This window comes from Chrysochloris asiatica, unplaced genomic scaffold (genome assembly GCF_000296735.1).
Source record: "Chrysochloris asiatica unplaced genomic scaffold, ChrAsi1.0 scaffold00096, whole genome shotgun sequence".
Taxonomy (NCBI): Eukaryota; Metazoa; Chordata; class Mammalia; order Afrosoricida; family Chrysochloridae; genus Chrysochloris; species Chrysochloris asiatica.
This window is the reverse complement of record NW_006408614.1, coordinates 2,437,408-2,448,943: the sequence shown is the minus strand read 5'-3', so window position 1 is coordinate 2,448,943 and position 11,536 is coordinate 2,437,408.

The following is an 11,536-nucleotide window of genomic DNA, read 5'->3' as shown; positions in this document are numbered from 1 at the left end:
ATTTGAGACGCCTTGGAAGAAAGACCTGGTGATTTACTTCTGAAAGATCAGCCATTGAAAACCTTCTGGAGCACAGTTCTACTCTGACACACATGGGGTCACCATGAGTGGGAACTGACCCAATGGAAACAGGTTGTTTTATTATTATTTTAAACCACCCATTTGTGATATCTCATATCAGGGCAGCACTGGCTAATGAAGACTACAGAAGAAGGTGGTCAGGCTCTCCCCTGCCCCCCTGTTCAATGTGCTTTGGGTCTGAGGTGGTGGAGGGGAGCAAAGCTTCAAACGAAGTTTTGAGTTTTGACTATTTTTCACAGTTGGACATTGTAATGACTGAAATCAGTTTTTTGAGGCTTTAAGTGTTTCAGGGAATTTTTATTGTCTTGGATTAACCAGAAAAAAGCAAGATTCCATTCAAAGTGAGAAGAGGAAACAGCCTCACAGCGCAGGTTTGAAAATGAAATGGGGAAGAAAGAATTAAATTGTTTGCTGATTATGCCCTACAGTTTCTCATGCTCAGTAAAGCTGTTTGACTGCAACTGAGCAGTTCTGGCTCATTTGGGCAGAAACGAATTTATTGGCAAGCCACAGGGTGGGCAGGAAAAGCAGGTTCCGTGATTGGTGGGAAACAAAGGGAACTGTGGTCCAAACTAGGTTGCAGAGCTCAGGAGAAGACCACCCCCACATCCCTGTAACCCCAGGACTCTACCAGGATGCATTCTTCACTCTACTGCTTCCTAAATCACTTGTTCCCAAGTCACGGTCCAGTGGGGCAGATGGACTGGCCACACCTGGACCACACACCTGACTCCAAGTGGAAATTCACCCTGGGCTCCTTCCATCAATTATGATAGGAAGGGCTGCTGTCTTCTATCAAAGCGCTTTTGGGTGCATATCTTAGTTTCTTAATACTTCAATCACAGAAATACCACAAGAGGGTGGTCTTAAAGAACAGAAGTGCATTTTCTCACAGTTCAGGGGGGCTGGAAGTATGAATTCAGGACACTAGTTCCAGAGGGAAAGGTTCTCTCTGTCCACTCTGTCTCATCTCCTGTCACCCCGGGGAATCCTTGCTTCCCTGGTGACTCCATTTGGCATCTACTTTTCCACTCAGTATGCTTGACTGTCTTTGTGCCAAAGGAACCCTTGTGGAGCAGTGGGGTAAATATTCCATTGATAATCGCAAGGTCAGCAGTCCGAACCCACCAGCTGCTCCAATGGAGAACGACGAGGCCATCTCCTGTAAAGATTTCTATTCTTGGAAACCCTCAGGAGGAGTTTAGTCTGTTCTGTAGGGTCATTAGGAATCTGAATCCATTTAAAGGCAGTGGCTTGGGTTTGGGTTTGGTCTTTGAGCCTAATCTTGCTGTTTGTACAACTCACAAGTGCCTAGGTTTACGATACACTGATAATGTACTTTTTTAGTATATATTTTACATATTTAGCACAACAAAGAAAACCTTATCCCCAAATGGAATTACATCCACAGGCATAGGAGTTAGGATTCCAATATATATTTTGGGGGACACAATTAAATGGATAACATTCTATCCTTTGCTTCTTCTATTTTGCCCTCTCCCCAGATCTGTGTACTTTCCACATGCAAAAACACATTTTCCCTACAGTTTGATTGACTACTATAAGAACAAGCAAGCTGTTCCCTCAGGAGCTATCAAGGCAAGCAATCAAGTCCCCTCAGGGCAAACCCCCTTCCAAGAATGAAACTCAAAGGGAATACACAAGCAGGCATGCAATCTTGCTGGTGACCACGTTGGTCTACCGATAAGGGGAAGTGGGGGAAAAACAGCAATGAAGCTGTGAGCTAAGTCTGACCATGTTCAATAGACTCCTGTCAACCTGGATTGAGACCTGGATGGCCAACAGTATAGTGAGACCTGGGGACTTCTGAGCCCAGGGACAGGGACATAGGCACATAGGACTTGAGTGGAGAGTGAAGTGTCCAGCTGATATGAAGTGAGGGGAGATGCACAAAAACACCCATACTTGCAGATAGTACCCAATTGACCTAGCGTCAATGACTGGATGATCAGAACTTGACTAGAGGAAGAAAGAAGAGGAAAAAGTGTAATCAGCTACAATTTGATGAACTTGACCTATACTTATGGATGTAGTAACTTAAAAGAGGGAATGAATCTTTACAACAAGGATCATTCACACCTCCTCGGTAAGCAGGGTTGACGCAGGGATGGGCAACTTAGACATTGACTACCCAAAATGGGGGAGCTACAAAGGCATGAAGTGACTTGGCTTACAAGCTTTCAAGAGGGAGCCTAATTCAGAGGGTGCGGGGGAAGGTAGACTCTCCACTGAGTGGTTTCCAACCTGTCTGGACAGGGCTGGTGAAAGGAGATGGGGATAAGACTCTTGTGGTTCAATAGTGAATAATTGCTATCAAGACTGATTATGAATGTTGGAAATGTAAAGGTAAATGTTTTGTAACAAAAGGAGGGGAACAGAGGACCCTGGGACCATCAAGGGAGAAGAGTGGAGTGCAGGACCCTATCCAGAGATGCAGTGACGCCAGAGACGGAAGCAGAGACTATGATGTGGAGAGACAGAGCGGCTGGGGACTCTGGACACAAGGAGGGAGGGAAGGAGAGGGGCTGTGTGCTGGTGGCAGGCTTGGTTGTTTGAATGGTTATATATTCCTGAGTGCTTCAGTGTACATAAAACAACAACAACAAAAACCAAAAACCAGGGAGAGGGGGGAACAACAACACATTTGCCCTATCACAGTGGAGAAGACCCTAAATGCAGGAAGACCATTCCAATGCTAAGGTGCTCTGGTAGTGTAGTGGTTACAAACCTCAAGGTCAGCAGTTTGAAACTACCAGCTGTTCTGCGGGAGAAAGATGAGGCTTTCTGCTCCTGTAAAGATTCACAGCCTCAGAAACCCTGTATAGGGTCACTATGGGTTGGAACCGACTCCACAGCACAATACCACTATTCCAATGCTGAGCCCTTTGGGGGAAAACCCATATGTAATATAAGAGCAACCCTGTCATTAATGGAACTTAGAAATGAAGTAATGACTAAGTTTACCTAGAAATAACCAAGGTTATGTTTTCTGCCACTTGACTAAATGGGGATTTAAAAAAGAGATTGCTATAGAAAATAGATTGCTATAGCAAATTGCTTTTTTGCACGCAATCTGGGTTTGTGGCTGTGAAATTCATTCACTCTTGAGATTAGGCAAGAAATGAACAAAATGAATAAATAAACTTGCTTGGCATTTGCTTGAATGGCAAGGGCACCGGCTCCCTGAGTATTGGCAGGGATTGTAAATGTGAAAAACAGCTTTGGAGCTGGGAGAGAGACAGCGGCCAGCCAGACCCAGACACTGACTCGTTAGAATGTGGGTGAAATTCGTGTGAAACGGTTCACTGCAGATGAGTAAGCCTGTGCTGACCTAGCTCCCAGGGGCCTCTGTCCCTGTCCCTACACTGCTTTGGAGAAGAGACATTGATTCTGTGTGAAGGTGCTGTGGGGAGGGACCCATGTCAGCCAGACCTAGAAGCAGTCTTTCATGAGGTGGAAAACTGGTCACTACAGAATAGCACGTAAACACAAGTCTGCCTGTGTTTACCTTGCTTACTGGGCAATCCGATATTGATTGTTGCCCGCCCTCCGTTATTTCACTGTACCCCTCCCTTTCTTCATCAGCCCCTCCCTCAAGGCCAGACAGGATGTGCTAACTGAGCCCATTGACTCCCAGGTCCGTTCTGGTAGCTAGGGATCATGTGGCAAGGATAAAGAGATGTCCCCTGGGGTCCCCAAAGCCTGAACTCAGCACCTCCTTGGCAGTCCCCAAGCCCATTGCTGCCGGGGGTCCTATGTCGGGGTCCCGCCTCAACAAAGGAGTGCCTCGACAAAGCGTGGGGTTTTAACGTGAGTGGGAAATCTGGTAGGTGAAAGAAATAGATTAAATTCAAAGAAGAAACACTCACATGTTTGATGCAAGCTCTCAGGCAAGCTAGCACACAGAGCTAACTAAAGCCCAGTCTTTTATTGTCAGAAGAAGGAAGTTGACACAAAAGACAATAATGACAAAAATGTGGTTATTCATTTAAAACAGGTCGCGAGATTACTCAAGTGATACAGAACATGATGATTCACAATTTTATCCTTAACCTATTTTTGCGTACATCATGATTTACCTAATAACCTAAAATTCTTATTTCTGTAAAAAAGTTTAAGCAAGCAATTATAGATTATATATTAACTGCTAGGTCTGTGTAACCTAGGGCAGCAACTTGCGGTTTCTCAAAGGTGTTTAACACATTTTTAACACTTAATCACAAGTGGATGAAGGTGAGAGGCTTTAGGGTTTTTATAAAGGACTAAGTTATACTTTCTAAAGAATTTTAAGTTGCCTCTGTATCTTTTGCAGGCAGAAAACACATGCTTTTGTAAATGAACAAGATTTCAGATACCTGGCTTCCATCTTAAACTAATGATTCTTTCCTCTTTGCTTCTACAAAATCAGGGAAGGTAAAAAACAGGTTTAGACTTTTCTAAGAAGGTGTGGTCTCACTTTTACATTCTTTTAACCCAGTTTTGCTTTCTATATCTAGATATGACAATGTTCATTACTGTTATATTCCCAATATACCTTCAGGGGGAAGAGGAGCATCAGGATTAAGTTGATTATAGCCGGAGGTGGTTTGGGGGTGCATAAAATTAGCACATACAGCAAGATTCCCATGAAAAACATCAGGAGCACAACAGACATACACAGGGGTGTCTTCAGGGGGTAGCTACCAGTTTCAGTGTTATTATTGTACATAGACATTAACAGCTCATGTATCTGTTTAATATTAAACATAACTGAGTAATTGGTTAAAAAACAATTGTTACATATTCTCTGCGTTGCTACATCCTGTTTCTCTGTACTTTTATTTTTCATAGCCTCAAACACAACACTTGTTACTGGGGCAGTGACATTTACATGAGAGCCATTGATCAACACGTTGTGCGTATTATTACTGAAAACAATCACTTTCCCAGAAGCTACAGTTACCGGAGTTAAGAGCATAAAGAACAAGTACAGAATGCACAAAAGTACAATTAAAGAAAATTGCACAGAGGTGGCCAGTGAACTCGCTAAAGCCATGAACCTGGGACCACGAGGGGTCACTTCCTGGGCCCTCAGGGTCCATGGCTGGCAAGTCCAAGGAGGGCCCAAAGACTGGATTTTTGTCCATGTTATCCTTGGGCCTCAGCTTCTCAGCGCTTGCCACGCATGCTGCGGTTGCCAGCACATTGCTTAAGAGTTGAATTTGTGTACCCCCAAATTTGAAGTGGTTATAGTGGCGCAGTGGGCTAAGCATTGGGCTGCAAGCCCCAAAGGCAGCGGTTCAAACCCACTAGCCACTCCACGGGAGAAAAATGAGTAGGTTTCCCTGAAGATTTACAGCTTCAGAAACCCTATGTAGCGGTTACTATGAGCGGTTACTACAATACTGGGTTTGAAGTAGTTATAATCTCATTTGGAAATGGGTTTTCTTTTCTTTTCTTTTGCTACCCACCTACTACCATGCTGTTCTCAATTCATCTACCTCTGGTGTTCCCTCCTGGGAAGCTGGCTGCAGCGAAGGGTGAAGGGTGGTGAGTGGTTGCATCAGGTAAAAGCGCTGGGTCTGTAGTTGTTGTTAAGTACCGGGGAGTCTGTTCCGACTCATAGTGACCCTGTACAGGGTTTCCGAGGCTGTAAATCTTTACGGGAGCAGAAAGCCTCATCTTTCTCCCGCGGAACAGCTGATAGTTTCAAACTGCTGACCTTGAAGTTAGCAGCCCAATTCATAATCACTACGCTACCAGAGGAGTCTTACCAATGGAGAAAAGATTGAAGTTGTCAAGGACTTCATTCTTCTTGGATCAACTATCAACACTCATGGAAGCAGCAGTCAAGAGAGCAGATGATGTATTGCATTAGGCAAATCTGCTGCACAGGAACTTTTTAAAGTGTTGAAGAGCAAAGATGTCACCTTGAGGACTAAGGTACGCCTGACCCAGGCCATGGTATTTTCAATAACCTCATATGGATGCGAAAGCTGGACAGTGAATAAGGAAGATCGTAGAAGAATTGATGCCTTTGAATTGTGGTGTTGGAGGAGAATACTTAAAGTGCCATGGGCTGCCAAAAGAACCAATAGATCTGTTTTGGAAGAAGTGCAGCCAGAGTGCTCCTTGGAGGCCAAGATGGCAAAACTTCGTCTCTCATACTTTGGACATATTGTCAGGAGGGAACAGTCGCTGGAGAAGGATATCATGCTGGGTAAGGTGGAGGGTCAGAGAAAAAGAGGAAGACCCCCAATGAGATGGATCAGCCAGGTGGCATCATTGATGGACTCAAGTGTGGCAGCGGTGGTGAGATTGGCCCAGGATCGGACATTGTTTCGTTCTGCTGTGCATGGGGTCGCTATGAGTCGGTTCTGACTCGATGGCACCTGACAACAACAACAACGCTACCAGAGGAGTCCTGGTGTAGCACTGTGGGTTAATGAGCCAGACTGCAAAGCCATTTAAACTGCAAGGTTGGTGGTTCAAGCTCATCAGCTGCTCCTTGGAAACCCTATACAGGGTCCCTATGGGTCAGAACTGACTCAAATGTACTTCACAACAACAACAACGCTACCAGAGCTCCTTCTGTAGAAAGCTGGTCACATCAGGAAAAGGGTGTTCTTCATTAACAATAATGGGGCAGGATCCCTACCGGGTATGTCTTGAGTTCATCTCTTTCGGGATATCAAAGAGCAGATGAAGCCAGCAGAGATGGAGGGAGATGGCTACCACGTTCCATGAGATCTCCAAGGAACCAGGAAACAGAAGCTGAGAAGAGACCAGAGCCCATAGAGAGAGAAAGTCTTCCCCTCACGTCGTTACTTTGAATTCGGGCTCCTAAACTTTGAGAAAATACATTTCTGTTCCTTACAGCCATCTACTTATGGTATTTCTGTGAAAGCCACACTAGATAATAAAGACACCCACCCTCATGGAGCTGGGCCCAGGGGGCCAGGTCTCTCTCACCCTGCACCCCAGTCTCTGCCCACAGGGAGCACACTTCTCCCCTCTTGCATTTTGCACTTCTGTCCGCCCCTCCCCCGCATCCTTCAAATCACAGACAGATCTTCAGGAAACCCTTTTCTGGTACCCTCCAGCCCAGTCAGCACCCCAGATAGTAGTGCTGGTGGCTGTGTGCAGCCAAGTCAGTTCTGACTCATAGTGACCCTGTGTAGGGTTTCCGAGGCTGTAAATCTTTATGGGAGTAGAAAGCCTCATCTTTCTCCTCCTGAGCCGTTGGTGGATTTGAACTACTGAATTTGTGGTTTAACAGCCCAACGTGTAGCCCACTGTGTTACAAGGATCCTTCCCACACAGGTCGACCACATGAAAACTGTTGTTAGTGATGGCAAAGGCCTTCAGAATGATTTTATCTAAACTATGGTTAGTTGGGTCGCTCTGGGTCGGACCCGACTCGACGGCACTTAACAACAACAACAACAACAATGGTTAGTTGGTTGGTTGGTTATGTGCTGTCCGTTGGTTCCGATTTATAGTGACATAGTATAGGGTTTTGTCATTTTATGGGAGCAGAATTCCTCATCTTTCTCCCACGGAACAGCTGGTAGTTTCAAACTGCTGGCCTTGAGGTTGTTGTTGTTAAGTGCCATCGAGTCAATTCCAACCCATAGCAGCCCTATATAGGGTTTTCAAGGAGCAACTGGTGAGCTTGAACCACCGACCTTGTGGTTTGACAAACTGACTTTGCAGTCCAGCGCATTAACCCGCAGCACCACACCAGAGCTCCAACCTTGAGGTTGTTGTTAAGTGCCTTTGAGTTGGTTCTGACTCACAGCGACCCTGTATAGGGTTTCCAAGGAATGACTGATGAGTTTGAACACCAACCTTGCGGTCCAGCACATTAACCCACAGTGCCACAAATCCAACCCAGTTGTTGTGGAGTCGATGCTGACTCCTGGCGCCCCCATGTGCCTCAGGGAAGAACTGCTCTGTCTAGCGTTTTCAACGGTTGTTCTCTTTCAGAAGCAGTTCACCAAGGCCTTTCTTCGAGTTACCTCTAAGTGAACTCAAATCCCCAACCTTTTTGTTAGTTGCTGAGTGCTTAACTGTTTGTGCCAACCAGGGACTACGTCTTCATTTTATAAAAGGAGCAAATTGGAGCCTACAGACTATTTGCCTACCACAGCCTTACTGCCTCACTGGTGGTCAGTGGCAGAATTCAGACCCTCTTCTCAATGGGGACACTGCCTGCCCTTCCATGGGATGGGGCCCATAAGGCCTCCCTGTAGGAACGTTCCCCTTAGGAATAGGTTTCTCCTTCCTGACCCCATACCAGGCACCCCTGGTGGACAGGGCCCATTCACTCCCTGAGCATTTCTTGAAGCTCTGCCCTCCCTCCTAAGGCTGCGGTGGGTGGTAACTCCTTTAGGCTCAAGGCTGAGGACTGTTTCCACAGCAACCGCCCAGGCTCTGGTTTCCATGGAGACCTCCCAGGTTCTGGTTTCCATGGCGACCCTAGCAGGAGGTTACAGAGCTTGCTATTTATGTCAAGTTAACATTTCCAACTGCTCTATTCTCCAGGCCAAATCTGGGCTTCCTTAATACAGGGCTTCCTTGCTAGGTGGGTGTCAGACCTCAAGAGTCATAGAGGGGAATTGGGTGAATTTGTGAACAGTTCACTGAAGGTGAGGACATCTCAGCTGGCAGGAGCAGGAAATATATACACTGACACACATACCAAATAGGAAAAGAATCATCTTCCTTCATGAGATGAAAGACCTACGGCTCCCTACCGTCCCTACTCTCCAGAAGAAGCAGGTACCAGAGGCTGGGTATACTTCCAGAGACAGGGTACCCACACCCATGCCACTGTCTTTTCAGACTTCAGAACTGGAACTGAGCTAGCTGTGTGTTTCTGCTCTACCACCTGCTTTACCCCAATTTTAGATCATGGAGATCTTTATACATCTACACAAACATATCTACCTCCTTCTCTGTAACGGCAACAAAATTTTGCACTTTTTTTTTTTTTTCTTAAATCAAGTTCCCAACTGAGAGTTTGTGTTTACAGTTTCTTGCTATAACTACAACAACTATCCTCCTTGTGCAGGTATTTTTGTATGCTGGTGAGTTCATGTATAGGATACCTTCCTAGCAGAGAAATCACTGGCTCAAACAAAGATCGTGCATTTTAAAATCTGATATTGTCAGCCTGATTTCGTCTACTGTTTTCTTTTTTAACATTTCCCTGTGGATCGGTTGAAAGAGTAATTTAGTTTCCCCTTCAACAATTTAGACATGTTTTGGGGTTTTTTGTTGTTGTTGTTTTCAGACACATTTTGCTTTGTGATGTGACTTGCAATCCTTTCATTGGACCAGTGAGAACTTTAACCACTTCCTACCTGACTTCCCCATTTCTACTGACCCATCTTCCCTGCCCCTCCCTGCCTTCCTACCTGACTTCCCCATTTCTATTGACCATCTTCCCTGCCCCTCCCTGCCTTCTGAACTTTGTTTTGGGGCAGATGCTTCCTTCTTGTTCTCTATGGTTGATTGTACTGAGAAGCAAGTTCCTCACGGATGTCATTGTTCTCTTTGTAGGCCTGTCTGTTGATTGGCTGAACTGTGACCTCCAGGAATGGGTTCAGTTCCAGGTTTGAAGGGAGTCTACTAATGGCCATAGTCTCAGGAGTTCCAACAATATCAGATCAGTAAGACTGGTCTTTTCTATGCAATTGATTCTTATTTTTAGTACATGAGACCTTGGACACATGTGAGAAAACTGAGTATTATTGAATGAAACAAACAAACAAAAAATAGAACAGATCATCCCAACTCATTCTATAAGGCTAGCATGACTACACAAAAGCCAGATAAGAGAAGAGAAAAGAAAATTATAGGTCATCTTAATAATAGAGATCTGAAAATCCTAAACAAAATATTTGAAAACAGAACAAGGGTTATAGAACAAGGGATAGACCCAGTAGGACAAAAAAGAAAGTTCAAAATTTGCCTTAAACCCAAAACTCCAACCCACGGCTATCAGGTTGGTTCCAATTCTTGGTAATCCAATGGAGGGTTTCTGTGGCTGTAACAGAAAACCTCTTCTTTCTCCATGTAGTGGCTGGTGGATTCGAATTGCTAACTTTATAGTTAGTAGCCCAATGCATAACCCACCATGCCATATGAAAAATTCATCATTGCAGATATATACTCCACCTCAGTGAGGAAAAGAAAAAGCCTCTAAACAAATAGTTATCCCTATCCCAAACCACTAAGCACGTTGTTGTACTTGTGGTTAGGTGCCATCGAGTTGGTACCAACTCATGGCAACCCTATGCACAACAGAACGTAACACTGCCTGATCCTGGGCCAACTCACAATTGTTGCCACACTTGAGACCATTGCTGCTTCCACTTTGCCAATCCATCTCACTGGGGGTCTTCCTCTTTTTCTCTGACCCTTCACCTTACCAAACATGATGTCCTTCTCCAGCAACTGGTCTCTCCTGACAATATGTCTGAAGTATGTGAGATGAAGTTTGGCTATCCTGGCCTCCAAGGAGCACTCTGGCTGCACTTCTTCCAACATAGATCTGTTGGTTCTTTTGGCAGCCCATGGCACTTTCAATATTCTCCTCCAACACCAGAACTCAAATGCATCAATTCTACAATCTTTCTTATTCACTGTCTAGCTTTCGCATCCATATGAAGTTATTGAAAAATACCATGGCTGGAGTCAGACGCACCTTAGTCCTCAAACTGACATCTTTGCTCTTCAACACTTTAAAAAGGTCTTGTGCAGCAGATTTGCCTAATGCAATACGGTCAATTGATTTCTTGACTACTGCTTCCATGAATGTTGATAGTTGATCCAAGAAGAATGAAGTCCTTGACAACTTCAATCTTTTCTCCACTGATAAGAAAATCCAGTGGTGAGGATTTTTGCTTTCTTTACATTGAAATGTAATCCATACCGAAGGCTGTGGTCTTTGATCTTCATCAGTAAGTATTTTAAGTCCCTTTCACTTTCAGCAAGCAAGGTTGTATCATCTGCATATCACAGGTTGTTAATGAGTGGTCCTCCAATCCTGATGCCACGTTTTTCTTCATAGAACCCAACTAACCCTGGCGCACACCTTTCCTGATTTTAAATCATTCAGTCTTGCCTTCTTGGTCAATGTACAGGTTCCTCATGAGTACAATTAAATATTCTGGAATTCTCATTCTCCGCAATGTTGTCCATGCCTTGTCATGATCCACATAGCTGAAAGCCTTTGCATAGTCAATAAAGCACAAGTAAACATCTTCCTGGTATTCTCTGCTTTCACCAAGATACACCTGACACCAGTGATGATATCTCTAATTCCACACCTTCTTCTGAATCTGACTTGGGTTTCTGGGAGTTCCCTGTGCATGTACTGTTGCAACCATTTTTGAATGATCTTCAGTAAAAATTTACCTGACTGAGCACAAATACGGATCTCTTC